Source organism: Odocoileus virginianus, chromosome 25 (assembly GCF_023699985.2).
Source record: "Odocoileus virginianus isolate 20LAN1187 ecotype Illinois chromosome 25, Ovbor_1.2, whole genome shotgun sequence".
NCBI lineage: Eukaryota > Metazoa > Chordata > Mammalia > Artiodactyla > Cervidae > Odocoileus > Odocoileus virginianus.
The window spans coordinates 17,140,989-17,149,418 of record NC_069698.1 but is presented as its reverse complement, the minus strand read 5'-3'; positions in this window follow the sequence as shown (position 1 = coordinate 17,149,418).

The window sequence follows — 8,430 nt, the reverse complement described above, 5'->3', positions numbered from 1 at the left end:
GATGCTTTCGCTGGCCTTTTGCTGGAACCTAGCAGCTGTATCAATAAGCTCAGAGAGAAAATATTTTCTTATCATGAATGTTTCTTGAGTTGGGAGCTGCCCCACTGGCTTGGGTCACTATTGCTGTTTTTCCTTTCTTTTATATTAGGGGTCAGACAGGGCATTGGAGATTTCTTCCGTTTCACCATTACCACAGCACCCGCTCTGCACTCTCCTCACTTTCCAGGGATTCAGCCTCTTAGGGTCCTAATCAGGCTTTGTCACAAGGAAAGACCTTGACTCATGGCAGTTTGCATCCTCTGAGCTTTGCAAAACACAAAGATTTCCACCTTCATATCCTGTTCTTCCACCTAGCCTGCCAGCGCGAAGTCAGCAGGGCAGTGGACACCCACACGTCCTTCTCTAACCTCAGCTCTTCCAATTTTCTAACCTGAGCTTCAGCCTCTGATTGGGCATCAGTATTCAGTGACTCACCCACAGTAGAGGCTAGCCCACTGTGGCAGCCATGTATTTGCTTTCTCTGCCGCAGTACACTCCACACAGTTCCTCAAACAAGCGCATTAGACCAGCTGGTGTTTTCAAGGACATCTGTCCACAAGCATCCTACACAAGGCCACTCCCACTCTCCCATATGGAAGTCAACAGCTAATCCAGAATTTCCTCCAAAGAAGCTCTTTCCCAGCACTCAGTTCTTGGGTCTCCTAGCTAGCTTGCCAACTGTTAGCTAGAAACCTCCTTGGGAGGGAGTCGCCCAGGTGAAAGCTGAAACTGGCCCCATATGTGGAGGGCAGGGAGAAACCAAAGGAATTGGCAGGCTACTCTCAGTTGGCAGATGGGAGGTTTAATGAGCTGTCCTGGGCAGCTGCAAGACGAGTGGATTTCTGCACCCACCTGCCAGAATCTTAAAAGTTTTTGAAGCGGCCTCAACTAGGTTCAATCACACCTACCATCCAGATAGTCTCAACAGCAACACATCGGTCTCTCAAAACTGCATTCTTGAAAATGGCTCCCACCGTGGGAAGAGTGGAGAGTGTATATTTTAAGCACATGGGGCGCGGGGAGGAAACTTCAATTGCCCAGGTCCAACTCTCAGATCAAACGGGGGTCACGTCCTCTTGATTACCTCATCCACCATGTATTGTATTTATAACAAAAGCATCTGTAGAAAGTATAGAGTTTTGTTTATTTTCCCCCAATTTTAGAGTGTTTGTGCTTAGTAGAGATTACCTAAAGGAATTTAGTTTCCAATTGCAGCTTTGTCAATGGCAGATTTGAGATAATTGTTCACATCTACATGGCAAAATCTTTGAAATCTGGTTGTTGGGTTCCAGTAAGTTTTTTTAACATCACGGTTTTGACATAAATGTAGTCCAGTTCATCTAGAAACCCATGTAGTTATATCCATGCAAGAGTACTTGTTTATATTCCAAACTTCTGATACAACCAAATTGAACAATAAAATCAGAATATGTGATAATTTGCAAAAGAACTACAGAAGTTTTACCAAAACTCTCTAAACTCATATAAATTCAGGAGAAAATTTGATGTTTCAATCCAAAAAGGGTTGTTTTTAGAACTTTTTTAAGAGCCATAACAAGCACAGCATGAAACTTGTAGAAGAGTTTGCCTCAGCAGATCCACTGCCAAAGCAATATTTTCCTAATAATGGAAGAAGATTTAGAAAAAGAGTTATCTGCCAGTGTGTGTTTTCTGCCAAAAACGTGATGTGTTTTAGAACCATACACATTTTCAGGCTTTTATTTTCTGTATGAAAAGTACACTTAAAGTGAGTTCTTTTATACAACCATTATTTTTCAAAAGGTATAAAAAGTATATTACATACTAGAATAAGTTTTTTCCTATAGTAGAAGAGGGACTTTTTTGGTATGTTGTTAATAAAATCTTTTTTTATCAAAAACATGGCAAAATAAGTCACATTTTAAAAATGGGTTGTATGATATAGCTTTACTAAATGACTAAAATAAGAACACTCCTGAGAAACAGCAGGTGATTTTATTTCCTAGTGGGTATGTACAAGGGGTACATACCAGGACCTCTTCTTTGAGGTTTTGAGGCTGCCTGGACTCTCATGCCCACCCCATCCACCGTGCTTCCTGGGAGATGCATATCTCTGTGATGCACCTTAGAATCACCTATAGAGTCTTAAAACTCTGTTGCCCAGACTGCGCACCAAACCAGGTAAGTGAGAATCCTGAGCTGGAGAATGGAGCAGGGGTGGAGGAGAGGACCTGAGTGGTCAGTGTGGTTAAAGGGCCGCAGGGAGACATAAGAATGGATTTGTGGACACCGGCAGGGAAGGGGAGGGTGGGATGAGTTGAGAGCAGCACTGAAAGATACACACTACCACGAGCAAAGTAAACAGCTAGTGAGGAGCCGCTGTGTACAGAGGGAGCTCAGTTCGCTGCCCCATGATTACCTAAAGGGGTGGGATGGGGGACGGGGTGGGCGGGAAGTTCATAGAGGGAGGGGATATGCGTATACTTACAGCTGATCCACACTGCTCTATAGCAGAAACTAACAGAACATTGTAAAGCAATTATACTCCATTAAATATTTTTTAAAATAAAGGTCTACAGGTGATTTTACCATGCAGCTGGTTTGAGAACCACTAGTGGCAACCCACCCCAGTGTTCTTGCCTGGCGAAGCCCAGGGACGGGGGAGCCCGATGGGCTGCCGTCTATGGGGTCGCACAGAGTCGGACACGACTGAAGTGACTTGGCGGCAGCAGCAGCAGTTTAATGTAAGCCCACTTTGCCTTCACACCGTTGTGGACTGGACATTTAGCACTTAACCCAGGCTTCCTCTATGCTTGGCTCATCTTCCTTTGTTTTACCCAATTTTTTTTCTCTAAATTTATTTGGTCTTTTCTTCTCTTTTTTTTTTTTTCCCCCTCTCTCTCTCCCTTTGTTCTTCCTAACCTTTTCTTCTTTCACCTCTTCTTTTAAATTTCTACTTCATTATCTCTGTCTCTTGTTAATCTCTCTGTTGCTCTCAACTTACCACTACCTACTTTTATTTGTGTCTACAGGGAAGAAGATATTTCTTTTTGTATTTTTCCCCTATCTCGACCTTATCCTCTTCACCCAGTATCTTTTTGTGCTCTTTGCTTCCTCTTTCCTCTCCTTTATTATCTTGTATCTTATCAAATGTTTCACTGAATCTCTGTTTTCATTTCCTTTGTATCTTCTCTCATTTTCTCTTTGTTGTCTCCTTCTCTCTACTTGTTTTGTTCACATACACACCCCTTTTCTCCTGTTCCTATTTTTCTCATTTTTTTTCTTTTTTTGCTTTATATCTGCGTGCACATGCTTGCATGCATGTGTGTGAGTGTGTGTGTGTTAAATGTGTATGTACACATTCACATGCACATGGGAGAGATAAGAATGGGGAAGAAGGAACCTGAGGTTACAGCAGTATTCAGAGGCTGGACTTACAGCTTGTTACTCTGGTTTCCCATGGGAATCCTCTGATTTAGTTGCCAGGGATGGGGCCAGGGAATCCAATAAGCATTTTGGGGTTTAAGATCCACTGGTTTAAGGATGAAAGTCCTTGAAAGCTTAGGATTAAATATATATACTTGTAGCAATGATTGACAGGAAAGATCTTTTGGGTGTTGAGGATTATAGTGAAACAAGATCTCTGTGTGAGACATCATCTGAAAACATTGTAGGGGATAGGACTTGGAGGCAGAGAAACTAATGAAAATTTCTATCTACCTTACTGAGCCTAATCCAAAATAGAACCTCACTAGTTTTCCATTTCAAATCCATTTCTGCCTCCTCATAAGCCCCTGCAAATGTTTATTTCTCTGGTGCAGCTCTTACCAATCTTGGGCTCATATTTGAATTACTTCTCCATTTGTCTGGTATCCCCTAAAGTGGAGTAGGGCACTTTCTCCACTGTTTTCCTAGGACAGTATCCAGTCTGGAGTTCTAATTACTGTAGTTCCTTGGTATCTGAGGAAGACTGGTTCCAAAATTTCCCTACAGATACCAAAATCCACAGATGCTCAAGTCCCTTATATAAAGTAACATTATATTTGCACACATCCTCCTGTATACTTTAAATAACTTCCAGACTACTTATATTTAGGTTGGTGCAAAACTAGTTACGATTTTACATTTTTTAACTTTACCATTTATACTGGAATACAGTCTTAAATAAATGTGGTTATGCTATATATCATTTTAATATGCATTTCTCACTTTATGTTCTTTTTGCTATGACTTGCTATTTGCTATTTATATATATTTTAGACTGTAGAAATTATGTTAGACAAAAAGCAAATTCAAATGATTTTTTTGCTCAAGTTCAAAATGTGTCATAAAGCAGCAGAGATAACTCGCAACATCAGCAATGTATTTGGCCCAGGAGCTGCTAATGAACATACAGTGCAGTGGTGGTTCAAGATGTTTTCCAAAGGAGATGAGAACCTTGAAGATGAGGAATGTAGCGGCCAGCCATCAGAAGTTGACAGTGACCAACTGAGAGTAATCATTGAAGCCGATCCCCTTACAACGACACAAGAAGTTGCTGAAGAATTCAACATTGAACATTCTACGGTCCTTTGCCATTTGAAGGAATTGGAAAGGTGAAAAAGCTCGATAAGTGGATGCCTCATGAACGACCACAAATCAAAAAAATTGTCATTTTGAAGTGTCATCTTCTCCTACTGTCAACAACAAACCATTTTCTGTGCAAAGAAAAGTGGATTTTATACGACAATTGGTGATGACCAGCTCAGTGGTTGGACAACGAAAAAGCTCCAAAGCACTTCCCAAAGCCAAACTTGCACCAAAAAAAGGTCATGATCAGTGTTGGTGGTAGGCTGCCCATCTGATCCACTACAGCTTCCTGAATCCCAGCAAAATCACTGCATCTGAGAGTATGCTTGGCAAATTGATGAGGTTTACAGAAAACTGCAATGTCTACAGCCTGTGTTATTTAACAGAAAGGGCCCAATGCCTCTCCATGACAATGCCTGACTGCACGTTGCACAATCAATGCTTCAGAAGTTGAACGAATTTTGCTTCAACTGCCATATTCACCCGACCTTTCACCAAATGATGACCTCTCACTTCTTCAAGCATCTCAACAACTTCTTGTAGGGAAAAGGCTTCCACAACCAGCAGGAGGCAGAAAATGCTTTCCAAGAGTTCATCAAATCCTGAAGCATGGATTTTTACACTACAGGAATAAACTTATTTCTCTGGCAAAAATGTGTTGATTGTAATGGTTCCTATTTTGATTAATAAAGATGTGTTTGAGCCTAGTTATAATGATTGAAAATTCACAGTCCGAAACCGCAGTTACTTTTGTACCAACCTAATAGTACCTGATACAATAAATACTATGTAAATAGTTACCCAGTGTGTATCAAATTCAAGTTTTGCTTTTTGGAGCTTTCTGGAATAAGTTTTTTCCCAAATATTTTCCATCTGTGGCTGACTGAATCTGCCTATGCAGAACCTACAGAAGGTCCACTGTATGTCAGTGTTCAGAGTCATTATCAGCATTTGTTTAAGTGAATTAAATAACATACATTTATCTTAAAACCATTAAGCTGATATTATTACCAACTAAGACTCTACTGATACAGCAAGTTACATGTAGAGTTAGAGACAGAATTTTTTCACTCCAACAATATTACATTCACTATATAACAATATAACATTTCTCTACCTAGTTATTTACTAACATATACTATGACTAGTTAAGAATATCAGTGAAACATAAACTTTTGAATTTGGCTGTAGACTCTTGAGTCAGACATCCTGGGTTTGAATCTCAGCTTGCCAACCTGCTACATATATAAAGAAGGCTAAGACTGCCTGTTTTTCAGAAGAGCCAGCTTTTAGTTTCTTTGGCTACCTTATACATGCCAAGTTGGCTTAGGAAGATACTCATCTCTGAAGGCTTCAGCCTCAGCTCCAGTGTCCAAAATGCTTTGTTTAAACTTTTATACTCATTGCACCTTATTTATTTTATATTTATTATTCATATTTAAATAAGTAGGGTGTTTATTTTTGTGAACTACAGATAATAATGTTAGAGCCTTCCTACATCAGCTAGATACTATCCCCATCTTCCTTTTCTTCTAATCAGTTTAGAGAAATAATCAGAGTTAAACAAGTGGTTTTTTCATCTAGAGACAAGTTACAGAATGAGACTTCAGATTCCACCGTTTAAAACTTGAGCAAGAAAGATGATTTCTCACTAGTAAAGTTCAAACTTCATCACATTATTCTCTCACATAATTAGGATTCTTTTTGGAAGGGGCTTCGTGTGGGAAGTAGGTCAGCAAAGACTGAGTCAGTAAGTTCTCTGGATGCTATTCTTATCTACAAAGTAATTGCAGATCCAAAGTACTGACAAAGTAGTAGACGGTGGCTTGGGAAATTCCCAGCCTCAATGCCCTGCCACTTGTTTCAAACAGCTCTAAGCTCAGTTCCCCTGTATTTCTGATCCTCTTCGCTTCACATACCTTGGTTCAATAACCTGTTTTGATAATCTGGCCTCATAGGAGGCTGTTTAATGTAATCACTCCTCACCTTCACACTCTGTAAACATGACCACAAGATAACCATGGGCTGGGCTGGACCCAAGCCCATCACCTCTGACCAGTGCCTCTTCTATAGGATAAGAACTAATTTTCAAATATAAGTTCTCTATGAAAGCTGGAAGCCTGCTATGGCAAGTAACCCATGTGCAAGATCACTGTCAAATCAGTTTTATTTGTAAGAAACAAACTATTCTTATATATAGGGACGATGACTAAGTTTTATTGCTTCAATTTCTGAGACAATCTAAAAGGACTGCTCAAGGAACATGAATTTGAGGTCTACCATGGGCCTGGTGGCTCAGGCAGTAAAGAATCTGCCTGTAATGCAGGAGATCCAGGTTCAATCCCTGGGTTGGGAAGACCCCTGGAAATGGGGATGGCTAGTCACTCCAGTACTCTTGCCTGGAAATCCCATGGAAAGAGGAACCTGGCAGGCTACAGTCCATGAGATTGCAAAGAGCTGGATTATGACTGAGAGATGAGCACTTTCACTTTCATGGGCCTACTGAGTATTGTCACTTTCTATTCAGTTGAAATTAGTTCTTCAGACATTTTACTACCTTCAGTTTCACATGCACAGACTAGGTGCTTGATGAATATTTGTTGATGAACAAATTAGATTTTTACCACATTTGTCCCTGGAGTTTCCAGAGTCCCTGTCTTCTCCCAAGCTCATACTATCAGTAACAATATCAAGACATCTGAAGTGAAATTATTTTAAATAACAGTTTTCTTCTACACTGACCATAGAGATTAAAGGCCTAAGGGATTTCTAAAAGAAAGGCAATTACTAAACACATTGTTGAAAAAAGTCCTCTGTCCAGCAATAATACCAGCTCCAGAATGAAAAAAAAAAATTTGAAATACATTATAAGACTCACATATGGTGACTGAGACTGGAATTACAATTTCCAATAGGATAAAAAGATGAATAACTCTGTTCTCACAAATTAACCATTATTTCACTGATATGTAATCCATCTCTGCAAATGGTAAAGTGTATGGGACTCTGTAATGACCCTGCCACTTAGATTTCCTCATGATACACAGCTCAAAAAGCACCAAATATCCCAATTGTCCTTCATGAAACCACTGTTCTCTACCACTCTTTAAAAGAGTCTGTGTATCCTGGCAAAGATCAAGATCAAAGATCCAGACCCTTTCTCTTTCTAAGCCTTTGTTTAAGTGCATCTCAAAGACGGATGTTGTTTATAAATGAGTCTCTGGAACCTCTATGAAGATCAACGCATGTTGGAAAGTTTCTATTTTTCATGGGAAAAGTGAAATTGACCCCCATAGCTACCCTTGTATCTGGGCATAATTAAATGAGAATTAGAGAATTCCTTCTGAAAGAAAATTCATTTTTTCCTTTCTTCTTTTTTAAGAATTTCCATTTACTTCCAGTTTTACTACTTCCTTACTTTTTTACACCACTGTGATTATCAATAGTTGCTCACTGAAATTCACCATCCACCATGCATGGTGGTAGCCAGGGGAGAAACTACATCCAGTAAAATGATCTAGCACGATTTCTGGTACGTGTCAAACACTCAGCATGTTACTTCTGTTTCTCTTTCCTTTCTAAGCTCCAGTCCATGACTCAACCATAACTACTAATCAAATATTACAGTTTCATTTGTCTTTCTTAAAGAACTACTGTGCTGCATAAGAGTTACATGATTATGTAATTTTATGTTCTCTTCAAAGACTTGAAAGAATATAGTATTCATATAAATTTTCAAAATATCACCAGTTAATCATGTCTTACATAATGTAAAATGTCTACAGTAGAAAAGTTTACTTTCTAACACTATCAGTGAAACATCTAATACATACCCAGTGTGAA